Genomic DNA, 16,298 nt, shown 5'->3' with positions numbered 1-16,298 from the left:
CACAAAAAAATGTCCCAGACTCTAAGACCGGGGTTCCAGTGATCTTGAAAAATGTAAAAAAGTTACGGGGTTAAACTGTGTTTTTCTGGACTGAAGAGTGGGAATTCTGTGAAATCTTATATTGTTACAAATTTAACAGCATAAAGGTTTACCTTGGCCAGAGAAATCTTTGGTTTTCAGTCTCAATAGGATAGCTTTAATGCACCTGTTAGCAGTTTTCAAAGAACGTTGTGCAGATCCAGATGTTTTTTTTTTTATCTGAAAGATTGTTTTATTACAGGATTTCTTAACAGTCTGAGAGAGACATATTATGAAGTAAGTAAGGAATTACTGCACGTATTACTTGGATGAAAAAAAAACAATCTGACACAATTTTTGATCTGTATTGTTTTTTAAAACAAAAACTTCTTTCAACATTTGTTATTGAAACTACAAATTTTGAGAATTGTGTGGCTTTAATACTTTAATAATGTATATAATTTGATATACTGATGATGTAGAAAACCTGTATTTGAAACGTATGTTTCACTCAATTATGAAACTAAATATAGTCATTCAGCATCTTTTGGTGGTTTCAATACATGTGAGAGACTCAATTCCATTGATTTCAGCGCTGAGTGCATTTCGGTTTTTCAGAAAATTCTGTGCAGCAGTGGAAACCAGGTCATTCCAGTTTATTGTGAGAAAAATGTTCATATTGGGCTCTACAGCAGCTCTTTCTGAACGGAAATGGTTATTTTTCAATAAGAGCATGTCAACTGTGTGTGTGTGTGTGTGTGTGTGTGTGTGTGTGTGTGTGCGTGTGTGTGCCTCCACACAAGCTTTGCTCCAATCATACAGACATGTTTATGGGTCAGCTGAAAGGAGTGGTATATCATATTTTGTCAAAGAAAATTAGAATATCAAAAAGAGAACTTGGGCAACATTTTCTTTGAAGGCTTACACTTGTCAATGGGTGTATGTAAGGGCCGCGCACAGTAAATGCTGCTTATCAATTCTAGATATAAGACAAGCCTGCTTTATGTCTAAATTAGATTGAACAGGTGTGTTTTATTAACTTATAGATGATGAAAGGTGTCTGCATTAGGCCTGTTCACTTGTCTACGTAGAAGTGTAACACTGAACAATGTTTTTTTCACTCCGTGAAAATAAGTATTTGCTTGTTTTAAAAATGCAGTTTAGTACTCAAAGGCTAAATGATTTGTTAAAATGAAGATGTCTGTTTGTTTTGCAGTGCTACGGCGCAAGATTGAGAAACGTCTCACCACAGGACCATCATGCTGGTTTCTACCACATTTACTCATCCTGACAACTGATGGGAAAACTACCTCAGCAAAGCTCATCAAGTAGGAGTTAACATGTAAGTGACATTGATGGAATGATTGATGATGATTGAAAAGTTCCTAAACGATCAAAACATGGAGAGTCCCTTACCTGCAGTGAATGTGGTTCACAAGCCTACATTACCTTATATCTGCTGTTGCCTGCTCATTTCTCCTTCTCCAGCCATCAGTTTTAATGTACGCTATATTTTGAAAATTTCTAAAACACCAAAACCACACAATAGCACAAACTGATATCTAATCTATTGAGGAAGCGTAGACCAGCAACTCCCCTGTTCCGCGAGCAAAAAATAATGTTTTTGTCAAAGACGTCTGGCAGCAATGGCATGTATGGCTATGACGGCTTAAGTTCCCTGTTGGCAAGGGGGGTCTGACAAAAATTGTAGGCTTTACATCAGCACCTAACATAACCCAAATCTTATGCTGCATCCTCCCTCCTTCAGCTATCCTTCAAAGTCTACCCCTTACATTTTAGCCTGGTTGACTGAATGTAAGTGCTGCTACAGCGGCTCAGATTAATTAGCTAAAGTGGAGTACATCAATTCATCACAAAGTCCAAATGATCAATAATATAAGTGTCATGGCGTCAGAGAGGGCAAAATGCTGGTGTCAACACCAGAAGCTCATACGTCGGTATGTGTGTGAATGGGTTTATGTAACCGGTGTTTGTTGCTTTATACATCACAGAAAGAGAGAGACTGCATGGCAACAGTGGCGATGCCAAGAACTATAAAGCAGCTGATAACAGCAGCTGACGAAGCATTTAGAAAGAGGTTGGTGTGACACTGCGTTAAGCAAGTAAAAGGTTATCAAGGTTACATATTCATTGTTTTTATGAGGGTTGCTAACAGATGGCCTGTTGGTACAATAAAGGGAAATACATGTGGTTGCATAAACCCAATTTCTTATTATATAACTGAAAACTTCTCTCAGTTGGAGTTCAGTGTTATCACAGTAGCCTCCAGTGTCTGGAGTTCTCTGATTTAACCAGTCACAACATGTTTACACCTTCATCACAGTTATTTATGTGTTAGCAAGTTGCTCATGCGTTAAACTACAGCAGCTTATGTTTTGTCTGGCCGTTTGTTGGAAAACACTTGCGAGGACAACATGTCAAATGTTCGAGAATTATTGGTACAAAGCCACTGAATCAATTATTGATTTCCATTTTTTAAAATTGCATTGCTTAACAATGTCTACCTTGACCTTTTAAGTATTTTTAAGATTATACAATGTGCTTTATTTAAAGGCTTTCATCAGCCCTGTTAGTCACAATGTCCTCAACCAGTAAACGTTGATTTTCTACGGTTACTGGTCTTGGTCACAGAGAAAACAAATGAGCAATATTTTAAATGCTCATAACCAAAGTAACATGTTATCAGGGGAGGGTGGTGCACTGGAAAACCAGAGTTCTCGCAAGAGGACAATTTGCTCCACGAGTTACTCTGGCATCGAGTAATGTTGCTCATGAACTATACCATTGTAGCCGAGCTGCACCAATCACATCGGTGTATCTGATATAGGCGGGCCAGAGGCGAGCTGCACCAATCACATCGGTGTATCTGATATAGGCGGTCCAGAGGCGAGCTGCACCAATCACATCGGTGTATCTGATATAGGCGGTCCAGAGGCGAGCTGAACAGATGACAACAGTTTAATCTGCCAATTAGCTCCGCTGGTGGCTAAGCTTATGGGGCTCTGAATATGTCACCCCATGTATTGTTGTGATTGGTCGTAGTGTTATCCAATTGCAGGAAGTGAGATTTTCAAATACACGCTTTGTGCCGCCCCTCGAGATGGCCGGCTTTCATTATTCGATGCCAGACCCTTAATCTTTCGGATTTGCGTCTAGATTTCCAGGCTTGGAGGGTGGGTGGATGTGACAGAAAAAGTGGGAGTTTGCCACAGGAGACGGCTGCCACCTCTTCATGATTTTGTAATTGGAACCTGAACATGATGGTTTTCTAACCCAACCAACTACTTATTTCAACACAAACCAAGCTCTTTCCCTACCAAGTTGTGTTTGTGTCTAAACCTAACCAAACCGTAACCATAGTGTTGTCACATCATGAGACACATTTCCACAGTGATTTGGAACGGTTTTGGAACGCACCGACAAACTATGTCCTCCCGCCCATAGAGGCGTCTGATCATAAAAACGCTTTGTGTCATTCTGAAGGACAGTTACAACATATTTTGTCATTTAATTGAAAGTACCTGGCAAACTGTTATTTCAACTTTTGGTTTTACACTTTTGGTGTTTCTAAAGATTTAACAAACAAGGTGTAGGATGTTTATTTGTGAGCTTTGGACATGCTGTTTCGGACACTAAGACATAACAAGGGTAGCCGTTTTCCCCTTTTATTTTTGTATGCTAGGATAAGCTAACTGGATGCTGGTTACATATTTACCATACAGAAATGAGTGGTATTGATTTTTTCATCTAAATTGGCATAAATTGACACAAGTTACCCCAAATGTCAAACTATAAGATAGTGGTTTGGACAGTGTGTCTTATAGCATCTCTTAAACTTTCTTGTTTAATTTTTGTGTGCACAAGTTGCAGTTTGGTAACCTTCTTTTATTCAATGTGTAAAAAGTGAAGTAGGTTCTACGTACGATATCTAAATGAATACTCATTTTATCCTTGGGGTTGGTGGAAGATAGTTTCATGTTATGGAAAATGATTTGCCTCTTCAGATTGAAGAGATCTGAGGATGGGAGCGCGTTCCACTGTCAGTTAATAATGTAGGCATGGGGCTTTATGAGAGTACACTGCAGAGACCAGTCTTTACACACACACACACACACACACACACACACACACACACACACACACACACACACACACACACACACACCAGCTGTCAAAACAAGTGAAGGAATAAAGGCTCATCGACTTAAGGGTGGAATGTGTTTGTGTGTGTGTGTGTGTGTGTAAGTGTGTGTGTGTGTGTGTGTCTTTGGGTGGGTGAGTGGATCACAATTTGTGGTAAATCTGGCCATTTTATCTCCACATCCATCTCCCCAGTCAGCAAATGAGCTCCTTCTCCCGTGAAATGTAAAAAGCAAGAGCAGATTAAATGAGAGTCCAACGAAGAGTAAATCGCTCACTTCAACTCTAAAGTCATTTGGTTTGTCCTACTCACATTGTTCACCTCAAAAACCATTAGTTCATATAAGTTTATCTTAATAAACAAAATCTTTTTCACAGCACACATTTTGAGCCGTCATAGTACAAAAAGCATTACAGTACCATAACCGTTCTTTTATAGTGTTCTTGTAAAAGAGTGAGCCCGAAACTGAAGCTGCTAAATGTAATTCAGTGATGATTACTTAGATTATTAAAAAGCCTAATAAAAGTGGTACTGGTTGCTGTGGGCAACTTATCAAAAGGGATAGTGGGAGAGTTATAAAGATGTAAAAAACTGTTTGATGTATTTGTTTCAGACAGAGTCACAATACTTAATAATTATACCTAAAATGAAAACACGTAACTTAGGTTGCAAAGTTGTGACACCTTTCAAATTTTCAATCAATATGATTTGGACAATTTTGAGTCAGTAAGATGTGTTTTAAACTTAAACTGCAAAAGAGTTCAGTGGCTGCAGGAAGTCATAGTGCCCTGTGCAGTAAGTGCCTTCTTTTGAAAACCCTTTTCACAGTTGGGTAGCAAAATCATAAAGACCAGTAAATAAATATTTGTTTGCATCCAAGCAGAGACTGCTGAAAGTTTAAAGTAATGTCCTCCATTTCTTACATTGGAACTGCTTTAGGAAGGATCTTGTAGCTGTTTCAAACCTTTGATGAACAAACCATGTTAAATGTCCTGTGTGGTTTCTCTGTGCTGCTGTTGGAGGCTTTTTCTTCCGTTTGATCACAGAGGATCAGTAAGTCAGTTTTAAATGTTGAAATTCTCTGGCCTCTAGAAGCTAAACAGTGTGTTAGTGTGATCATAAATTAGTCATCATCAATTCAGCAGCATTTTAATATAAACAAGTCACAAACTCACATTTATTTCTGTGTTTACACTCTATAGAGTCAACAGAGATATTTATAAAGAAATATCCAGTTGTTGACCTATAAAGAATTATTAATAATATTGAATACTTCTTAAGCCTGATGACTAATTGATTTACTTATTTAGCAAATATGCTGTACCTTTACTCTTATTTTGCCAGTTTTATCATTTAACTAATTGCATTTTTGATTTGTTTGAACTATGTACACATATGGAGTGTATGGTTAGCATTACTGTAGCAACCAGTTAAAGTTCAGAATAGCAATACTATTTTACATAGATTCACCTTTCATTAATGTGCCTTCATTAAAGAGTTACTAAATAAAAGCGTATTTCAATAGTTGCCTGCATTTTTAACGTTACATATGAAAAATATATATTTCATAAAATTCATTAAAAAAACATACTCCCTCGACAACTCCCTCGCCTTCACCTTTGATCTCCAGCCAATGCATGCAGCTGGTGTTAACTCTTAAACCTGCTGAACGCTGATGCAGGTTTCCACTTTATCAAAAGAGGCATCAAGACAAAACATCTACTCATCCATCAAACTGGTTAATCTCCTTTCACCAATAATAAATGGACTGATTCATTAAAAGGAGAAAACCCATGGCGTAACCCCTGATCTCCGAACGAATTGCAATTTGTATTCACACTTACAGGCCTCGTATAGTGACTGAGCGTCAGTGTCAATTTTCATTTGCAGAAGGAGGGGCTCGTAGGCTAAATACTAAAGCTGCATTAATGTCATTTTTTCAGACTCTAACAACAAGTAGACGAAGACGTAAGGTAACAATGATCACATCAACCTCCAAATTGTAACAAATCCCTCCATATACACTCACTGTGTGTTCTGATTTTGATTCAAGGCCCATGAAACTTTTATTTTGATGAATACTCAATTTATTAAACATTAACACATCAGCCTTAAATCATCCCCCCAAGCTCATTTTTTGTCACATGTAAAACTTATACTGTAGCATAATATTTCTCATAAATTATATAGATATTTATATAGACATATAAGGACATTCTGGAAATTAAATAAACTCAATTTCTGAGTTTCTTTACTTATTTCTCTAATTAAATCCACTTCTACATGAAAGCAGGTGTAGCCAGAGATGTGATGCTGTTTCTACAAGCTTTTAAAGCATCCTTTCAACCCCCGTCGCCCCCACCACACTAAATGTACTCGGCAGTATTTAAAGTTGCCCGAGAGAGCTAAATCCATTTTATCAGGCAGGGAAGACAAAGCGCAGAGTGATCCATCAGACTGGGTAGTCAAGTCCTGTCCCTTCAGTAAATTATTCATCATAGTTATACGTCTTTGTCCTGAGTGAAAAAGATCACTGCAGTGAATGGGCACTCCTGTCTAACCCTCTGAGGACCAAAGGACATGCCGGAGCGTCCAATAATCTTTGGACAACAGACAACATATTCAAAAAGCAAAGTTACAAAATCTCCCTTATGTATTGAATTCATATATTACAGCACTTTTCTCGACCTAAAACAATGGGAAACTCATTTTAAGCAACAAACAATTTGTCTACAGTAAAGGTTATCATCTTCACAAGCTTAGAGGAATTCCAAAAAGCGAACATTAAGTTTTTGGCTTTAGGGTCAAATTATATCTATATGCTCTCGGACAAATTTAGAGAAGGATGAGTTGGATCTAAACGTTTTGATGTGCAACACATAGGGATCAGTTACATGGAAATACTCTTAAAAGGAGAATTTATGAAGATATGTAAAAATTGAGAAAATGCCCTTAGACCTCAGAGGGTTAATCAGTTTCGGGCCCAGTTTACTTTTAAAGAAAAGATGATTCTGGTTATGAATTGAATGTTGCTGCAAGTTTTTTTCTGCAAAATATTGGGCTTTTAGGCCTTTGAATTTGTCAAAAATCTGTAGTTTTCATTTTGTATTTTTTATTATTGATCTCTGAAATGTGTGTTTCATGTCCTGATAATCTGATTTACTGCAGACGCATTGTTGTTGTTGTTGTTGTTGACGCAATAATTTCTAACCCTTGTACCGAAATTTACTGGTACTGAAACATCTTCTGACTATTGCTATTTACTGCTATAATTATTATTTTGTTGAGTCTATAACTAAGTGGTGCTCCACTTAAAAAGGGGAAACGACTGATACATCTCCTCAGCCCTCAACAGAATGATAAACAGCAATACCGAAGTTGAGAAATTTCAAACTCCCTGTCCTGCGGTCGGTGTAATGGCCACGGTGTGAGGAGAGAGACTGGGTTATAAATGGAAGACTGTAATTTATCTTTGTTGTACTTCTTTACAAGGTCTTTAATCACAGTGTCCACCTTTGGGACTTTAAGACATTCATCCTCAGGAGAAGAGCCTGTCCGTCAGTAGATAACTGAAGAGATTTGTCTTAATGAAAATGGTTGCGTATACGAGTATCACGTATATTTACATAAGATAGCTTACGTTCTGGGGATTTTAGTTTTGTCAACCATAGGATACAGGATGTGTGTGTGTACATATCATATTTATCTTAACAAGTAATGTTTATCTATTTAGAGCTATTAAATCCTCTTTTTCTAAAAATAAGTGGGAAAAAAATAATCTTCAAATAGGGCTAGTAACTGCACTGTAATCATGAAAATCACAAATTTTTGAAAGGTTTAATTTGCTATGAGAAACAGCTTGGAATCATCTAAAATTGTATCACGTGTTTTAAGAAAATAAGACTTTATACACTTAAAAATTGACAAAAATGGCTTGATTAGATGATAACTTTAGTAGTGCACTGTAACAGACAGCAATTATACCGTCTTTTCAATCAAAAACAACTGCACATGCTCACAGAGCACAAATTATGAATCATAATTATTAACGTGTTGAAAAAATGTCACCACAACTAGATATGCGGTATGCATTTAAAATGCTGCAGGAGAGATAGATAGATAGAAAAATAGATAGATAGATTGATACTTTATTCATTCCGAAGGACATTTTAGGCATCCAGTAGCAAGACAACCATAACACAACAAACACATATACACACATATATCACACATGAGTACATACAAGAATATCACATACATAAGAATAAAAATAAAAATCACTCACAGAAATGATGACCATGATAAGGTAAGCTACATAGACTGTGTGCAACGGTGATAGTGCAAAATTAAACAGGGCAGTAGATCATAATTAATAACTATGACTATAAAATATAAATACAACCTATAAACTGACTGATTGAATAAGAACAATATGTAACAGGGAATAAGGTAGGTTTGGTCACCAGCTCTTATTAGTATGTGATGGATTTGCTTGATTTAAAAGAAAGTTTACAAAAGAAATAAGGGGTGTATATTCTGTGACCAGATGAGTGCAAAAACATAATCCACTCTCAAAACTTCTCACTTGTGCTGTCTCACATTAGAGTTGCTAGGATTTCCAGACCATCATCTGTTAAAACAACAGCCTGAAGAACAAATGTCTGCAAACCGCTTTCCGCCTCATCGTTTCCACTGATGCACATAGCACTGGGGAGGAGGTTCTGTTGTCTGCTGTAAAGCCAAAAGTGCAAGGCACTTTGTTATACCAGTGAGAGAAATCTTCAAAGGACTTTGTTTTAAATGGTTTAGACTGGGTAGATGGGGTCCATTCATGACTCAACAAAGCGTGGTCAAATCAAAGCAACCCTAATTATTCATCTTTAAAGTAAATAAGACTTTGCTTGAATATACAGTAGATCTATATTTTAAACAATCAATACAAAGTTAATAAGAGTTGGCATGATGATTTTACTTTTAGTGCATATATGTAATATCTTCATGCTCTGCAGTACATTACAGTGTAATTTACTCTATCATGCTGCTGTATGTGCACATTAAATCCTTGACAATGACCTGTAGTTGTTTATTGGCTAACAGGAGTACTGCCTTTGCTTTAGTGTGTCAGAGTGAGCTGAGTGGACGTTTTGGTGTTCTACAACAACTAATTAAGCCATGTCTGCGGTGCAGACTATGTTTATGTTGAAAATATTGTCCATTTCCTCTGCAGAAAACATGTACAGTATCTGTGTACAGTAGGAGCTGTAGGCAGTCTCCAAACAAACTTTGTCTTCTTGTCTGTGGTGTTAAGGCATAGGAGGCTAGGAATTAAATTGTCTCTCTTGCTTTTAGACATTTACAGTATACATATACATGTCTATACAGTCGACAATTAGCTTTAGTTGAATGTGCCTTTGTGTCTTTGACCAGCAAGTACTCCGCAAGTCCTGGTCTATATTAGACTGCACAAACCACCCCTTCACTCTGAGTTCGTAACACTCCCTTCAGGTCGATGATTTAGACTACCCAGGTTCAAGGGCAATAGGAGTAAAAAAAACTCCTTTGTCCCATGTGCAATAACTCGGCTTAATTTGCACATTTAGAGATTCCTCCAGTGGTGATACATTGTGTTGTATGTAATACATACAGGAAACATTCATATGTAAAGAAATTGCTATTAAAAATTAGGTTGTTGCATCAGTTTTACCTGACATCCATTACATGTCCCTATGCAATGCATTACATTACATTACATTACATTACATTACATTACATTACATGTAATTTAGCTGACGCTTGTATCCAAAGAAACATACAATTAAGTGCTTTCAACCATAAAGGTAAACTCATTAGCTTCAAATAAGCCAAACTATACAGAATCACGTGTAAGTGCATCTGTAAATGCAAGTTTTTTTGTTTGTTTCAAGTTTAAGTTCCACTTCATTTATCCTTAGAAAAGGATATTTAGTGTGTAGCAGGATATCTAAAAAAACACATATACACAGAAAGAACCCACCACCAACAACATTGTGAATCCAACACAGGACACCCATCAACACATCTATGGAGACACTCCTTCCCCCAAAACCAATGACAGAATCAAATCGGACAGTACACAGGTCAGTATGTCATAATGAACAATGACAGCAATAAATTAATAAATAAGCATATACTATAGAAACATTTCATAAGATGTCCCTCAAGTGAATTCAGGTTTACTAATCGCCACAGGAATAAAAGAATCCCTGGCACGTCTAGTTCAGAACATGGGTACCCTAAAACGGGGACCTGAGGAGAGCAGATTAAACTCCTCAATGAGTCGGTGATCATGGCAGTTTAAAATTTGGTAAGCCTTACCCCTGACCCATTTATCATATATGTGTTTTATTTTTTTATCCAAGGTGCAGTTGGAGGAAATGTTTTTAGCCTGCGGCGGAAGATATGTGCAATGTGTAGCATAATAAAGATGCATTAAATATAAAAGTACACATTCACCAAGAAATGCCACAAATGCAACACAAAGGATTAGCCGACAAATGTGGATTGCTTTCAAAAGCTGGTGCCTTGCTGTTCGTTTTGTTCATAAATGTAATTTATTTTATTGTTGAACCTCCATCTGCAACCAAAATGTTGAAGGAAAAAGACATTAAGAGCGGGAAGATCATCTCTGGATTGTGACTTGATGTGTATTTTTAGTCAAAATTATAGCCCGACATTTCCTTTGTTTTCATCAAAGCTGCTGTGTGTGTGTGTGTGTGTGTGTGTGTGTGTGTGTGTGTGTGTGTGTGTGTGTGTGTGTGTGTGTGTGTGTGTGTGTGTGTGTGTGTGTGCGTGCGTGCGTGCGTGCGCGCGCGTGCGTGCGCTAATTCTGAAACCGGACAGAATGTCTGGAAGGAAAGCAGGAAGCTGCAAAGACGTTGAACATTGTACACAGATGTTTATCAAATACAAAGGTAAATAACATATATACCTTTGCCAAACTACTTTTTGTCTAGACTTGTATTCATGTTTGTGAAGGCAGTAATTAAGGAAGTGGGTTTTTACTATAATTAGATAAAGTTTAGTCTCTTAAACCATTACTTCACGGAGGACACAAAAAACTACATGTATTATATTAGTTGGCCCTAATTTGATAAATCCTGGAGATTAAGAAGGAACATTTGGCAGCACTCACACTGAGGCACACTCAGTTTGACATACTTGTCAATACTTGTTTGCTGATATTTGTAATATTATCTTAAAAATCAAACATTGATTGTTACTCTAATTGTAATATGATGAAGAAAGGGTTAAAGGAGGTCTAATGACATTGTTGTTACTTCATTTATTTTTTTATGTGGTACACACAAAAAGCAGAAGACAAACAGAACAACAGCACCATGTGTGATATAAATAACATGCTATTAAACACAGCTATTCTATAAGAGAATACCATCTGAGAACTCAAATCGTATATACAAATTATTAAACCAATAACACACTCCAGATTCTGATGTATCTGCTTGTTATAAACACATCAGTGGTGCCAGTAGCCACTATAGAGCAAGCCGGTTATTGCTTACCGTAATATCCTGTCATTAACAGTATAAACCCTGCACTGTTTTAATGCCAGGTTTTGTTTTTTTTATAGGATATTGCAATTCCTGCTATAATACCTGTAGAGATTATGAGGAACATTGATAATCATTGTCCATGTTGTTGGATTTATTTTTAAGAAAATGAAATGTGTTTCCTTCTCTGCAGGTCTGCAAAAATCACATTTTTATTTGTGGCCCATAAAATCTGATGGTTTATTTGTTGGATTCCGAGCCGTTCCAGCCTGTTGTGTTTAATTTGCTCACAGCCTATAATGCTCGATACTACCGGAGCACCATTTAATGCAATGTGTCCCTTTATATTTTTATATTATTAACATAATTTTCCCCCATTCATGTTCATTCACTGTGTTGTTTTGTGTCCTTTCCCTCCATCCTAACAATGTTTTTCTCTTGTTGTGTTTCAGTTGACATATGGCTGAGTCAGTTTGGGGTCATGACATCATCATCATGAGATGGGGCGGGTGCTGGGTGGCGACCGCAGGCGGCAACAGAAGACGTTGTGCTGTATGCCCTTGTTTGCAGCTGCTGCTTCTTGGCAAAAAAAGAATGTGCTGTGGAGTTGCCTCAGGGAAAAATGTGCTCAAATGTTGAAAGTAAGAACCAAATCAAAAGGTTTGGAAGGGCAGTAAGTAAGAGTTGTATTGTCGCATTGCACCAGATGACCATTAAACACCTGCAGGAGGTGGATAGCGTTTGTGTCCAGGTGCTGTGGTTTGTTGGCTTTCCAAACTTATTCCTTTTCTTTTAGTTTCGCTTGTGAGCTGTTTTGGCTCGAAATCCCCAGACCCAGTGAAGTCATGCAGATGCTGGTAAAATCCCAGCTGGTGATGAACACAGCAAGTAACACAATTAGTATTATTTATATATATATATATATATATATATATACACTGAATAGTGTATATATACACTGACCAAAAATTAGAAACGCAACACTATATATATTTTAGCGAGGACCAGTGTATAAGTATCTAGTGTGACCACCATTTGCCTCATTTGCCTTGAGTTGATGAGGCTGTTGATTGTGGCCTGTGGAACGTTGGTCTACACCTCTTCAATGGCTGTGCGAAGTTGCTGGATATTGGCAGGACCTGGAACACACTCTCGTATACGCCGATCCAGAGCATCCCAAACATGCTCAATGGACGACACGTCCTGTGAGTATGCTGGCCATGCAAGAACTGGGATGTTTTCAGCTTCCAGGAATTGTGTGCAGATCCTTGCAACATGGAGCCATGCATTATCATGATGCAACATGAGGTGATGGTCATGGATGAATGGCACAACAATGGGCCTCAGGATCTAGTCATCGATAAAATGCACCTTTGTTTCTTGTCAATAACATACATCTGGCCATACCGTAACCCCACCGCCACTGTGGGCCACTCTATCTACAACGTTGACATCAACAAACCAATCACCCACACGGTGCCATACAAGCTGTCTGTCATCTTCCTTTTACAGTGTAAACCGGGATTCATCCGTGAAGAGAACACCTCTCCAAAGTACCAGACTGGATGTGGAGGTCCTGGGCTGGTGTAGTTACATGTAGTCTGCGGTTGTGAGGCCGGTTGGATGTACTGCCAAATTCTCTTAAATAACCTTTGGAGACAGCTTATGAATATTAAATTCACGGACAAATGCTCTGGTGGGCATTCCTGCAGTCAGCATGCCAAATGCACGCTCCCTCAAAACTTTCGATATCTGTGGGATTGTGCTGTGTGATAAAACTGCACACTTTAGACTGGCCTTTTATTGTGGCCAGCCTAAGGCCCACCTGTGCAATAATCATGCTGTCTAATCAGCATCTTGATGTACCACACCTGTGAGGTGGATGGAATATCTCGGCAAAGGAGAAGTGGTCACTAACACAGATTTGGACAGAATTGTGAACAAAATTTGAAAGAAATAAGCCTTTTGTGTGTACATAGAAAAAGTCTTAGATCTTTGCTCAGCTCATGAAAAATGTGGCCAAAACCAAAAATTTTGTTCAGTGTATAAATATACAGTATGTATATGTATATATATATATATATATATATATATATATATATATATATATATATATATATATATATTAGTGATTGATTGATATTGTGTGTACATTTTGAAACACTTTTTTTTACAACCGTAAACTGTTCAATAATAATATTTTGAGTGATAATCACTAAGGATTTATTTTTAACGATTATCACTAAAGAGTTACACGTTTTTATTGGCGGCTGAAACCTTGCATGTAACCTTTCCTTGTATGAGGAATCTCTGCTGCTAATCCTGATTTACTATCTAAGAAATTAATAAAATATCTTACAAGGTTTAGTTCTTTGTTTACTAAAGTCATTATGTTTGGCAGGGAGATTGGCGCTAGCAGACTCTCAAGAGCAGTAAGACACAAAAAACACACACAACCACTGATTTAATAGAATGAGAAAATATTATCAATAGAAAATTAATTCATGAAAGGTTTGGTTCAGTTTCATTTCTCTGGTATGCCTTACTTCCCTTTTCTTAAGTTTTTCATTATCTTTAGAAAACCAAATTAGGTCCACCTGACTAAAATCTCCCTAGGTCAATAAAACATGGACATGATTAGAAAACAAATAAATGTACAGCCAAAGTATATATAGTAATACAATTATAATAAAATAAAGGTTAAAAAAGAAAATGCTCAACTCTCAGTACCAGGTGTATAGCCATACGGAAAAATTAAACATATTCTCTGTTTGAACAAATTGGTTCAGTTATTAGTTCTTAATAGTATCAAGTTCTTGAGTACAGTATGCTGTTATTTTGTTTGTATAACTTTGTGTATTTACAGGTTTTCTCCTATTCAACTAAACATCCTTTGATGACTAAATTCATTTGTTCTTCCTCTCTGTGTTGCAGATAATATACCTTGCCTGTATCTACATCAAATAAATCTATTCTATTAAATCTGATTTTGGAATTTAATTAAAAAAAGGTCAAAACTGGTAACGGCAATGAATGACGCAAGGTGACGTAACAGACATCATTGCGTCATGGACTAAGGTCTAAAATTACCAATACCACAATGTACAAATACTCCACTACAAGTACTGTGTAGGCCTACAACTCTTACAAATCTTAAATAGCCAAAGTAAAAGTACTTGTTCTGCAGGAAAATGTATAAGTAACGTTATAAGAATTAAAGTGTAAACTGCTATATATACAATACCAGTCACAAGTTTGGACACGCTTTCTAATTCACTTGAATGGGAAAGCGTGTCCAAACTTTTGACTGGTACTGTATTTACCAGTATGGCATTTTTAAATGCATGTAACTCTGTTCATTTTAAAACGCCTTCATCTCTCAGTCCGTGCCTTTTACCCCCTCTGTATATTAGCATTCACACCACCGCCTGGAAACGTCAGCATTCCATTTACTCCTAATTCATAATAATCAATGCTCCTTTTTTTCTTTTATTTTCAGACATTGTGCTGTTGTTTCAAACATCTCATCTGCAGCAGCAGAGACAAGAGATCAAAAGTGAGATAAAAATGCTGATTATAAAAAAGGAAGAAAGGCAGATCTTGTGTGGGTGTGTTAGTGTTTGAAAGAGAGCGTATGAACCATAGGAAGAGAAGGGACAAACAGCAAACAGGAAAGAGTGTGTGTGTGAAAGAGAGCAAGACAGTGTGAGTCAGAGGAGAGAGAGAATGAGGAGGGGAGATACATTTGTCCACCTGTAAAGCTTGTTTGAGACATCAGGCCTGTCATAGCAGAAGTTCATCCTGTCTGTAAGTATCTGATGACAATAGACCAATTAAACATCTCAGACCGAGGAAGCGATCTGTTCTTGTTGGTGTATTTGAAGGAGAACTACAGTTCACGTTTCTGTAAACCATATTTAGGACATGTTCACATACACGTTTGCATCGACACCCACTGGTGAGAATTGTTCAAAACTGAACACCTTTTATTTTAAACAATGCTGCAAAGTGATAATGGAGGCAGACAGCAAGTGACCAAAACTGAACATTATTTACCGTTCTATTTACAACTCGCGGATGGATCATGAAACCTAATTTCACAAAATGCAAAGGGGGAAAAAACACATCTGCCGTTTGATTAATACAAAAACAACATGGGTTTGCTCACACTTAACTGGTAGTTAAATGTACTAACTGTACAAACTAAACCATTCATTTATGCAAGTTAAAGTACATAAAACACTTTGCAAGTTGAATTGAAATTTAATAAAATTACATTTTATGGAGCCATATCTTGGTTTAGATTTAATAACTTTTTCAATTATATTTATTTTTGAGCAAAGGAATTGTATTGATTTCATTAGGCTCAGTATATCTGGCCAATAACGGCCCTTCATCAAATGTCAATGACTCACTGTATTTCAAACATGCAGTTTTCTTTTGTTTTGCACATCTTATTTTTCACTTACTTCTTACTTTTTTAGTGATCCTTTTTCCATTATGAAAAGTAACGTAGCACTGGCTGGAAATCTTTTTTATTGCTCCCCTTTACTGGTTATGCTTCTTACCTT

General features: G+C 37.1%; 1 long non-coding RNA gene across 1 annotated transcript in view; it reads left to right on the top strand.

The window, feature by feature from the left end:
• The window catches only part of LOC116705288 (uncharacterized), a 75,513-nt gene extending 59,636 nt beyond the window's left edge, over window positions 1-15,877 (top strand). The window contains exons 3-4 of the long non-coding RNA XR_004335895.1: window positions 1,235-1,360; window positions 12,180-15,877. This is a non-coding gene — a long non-coding RNA (uncharacterized LOC116705288). The remainder of the gene's footprint in view (window positions 1-1,234; window positions 1,361-12,179) is intronic.
• The last annotated feature ends 421 nt before the right edge of the window (window positions 15,878-16,298 follow it).

The sequence above is a fragment of the Etheostoma spectabile genome, chromosome 17, assembly GCF_008692095.1.
Source record: "Etheostoma spectabile isolate EspeVRDwgs_2016 chromosome 17, UIUC_Espe_1.0, whole genome shotgun sequence".
Lineage (NCBI taxonomy): Eukaryota > Metazoa > Chordata > Actinopteri > Perciformes > Percidae > Etheostoma > Etheostoma spectabile.
The sequence above is the reverse complement of the archived record's forward strand: the minus strand, read 5'-3'. Positions and strand labels throughout refer to the sequence as shown.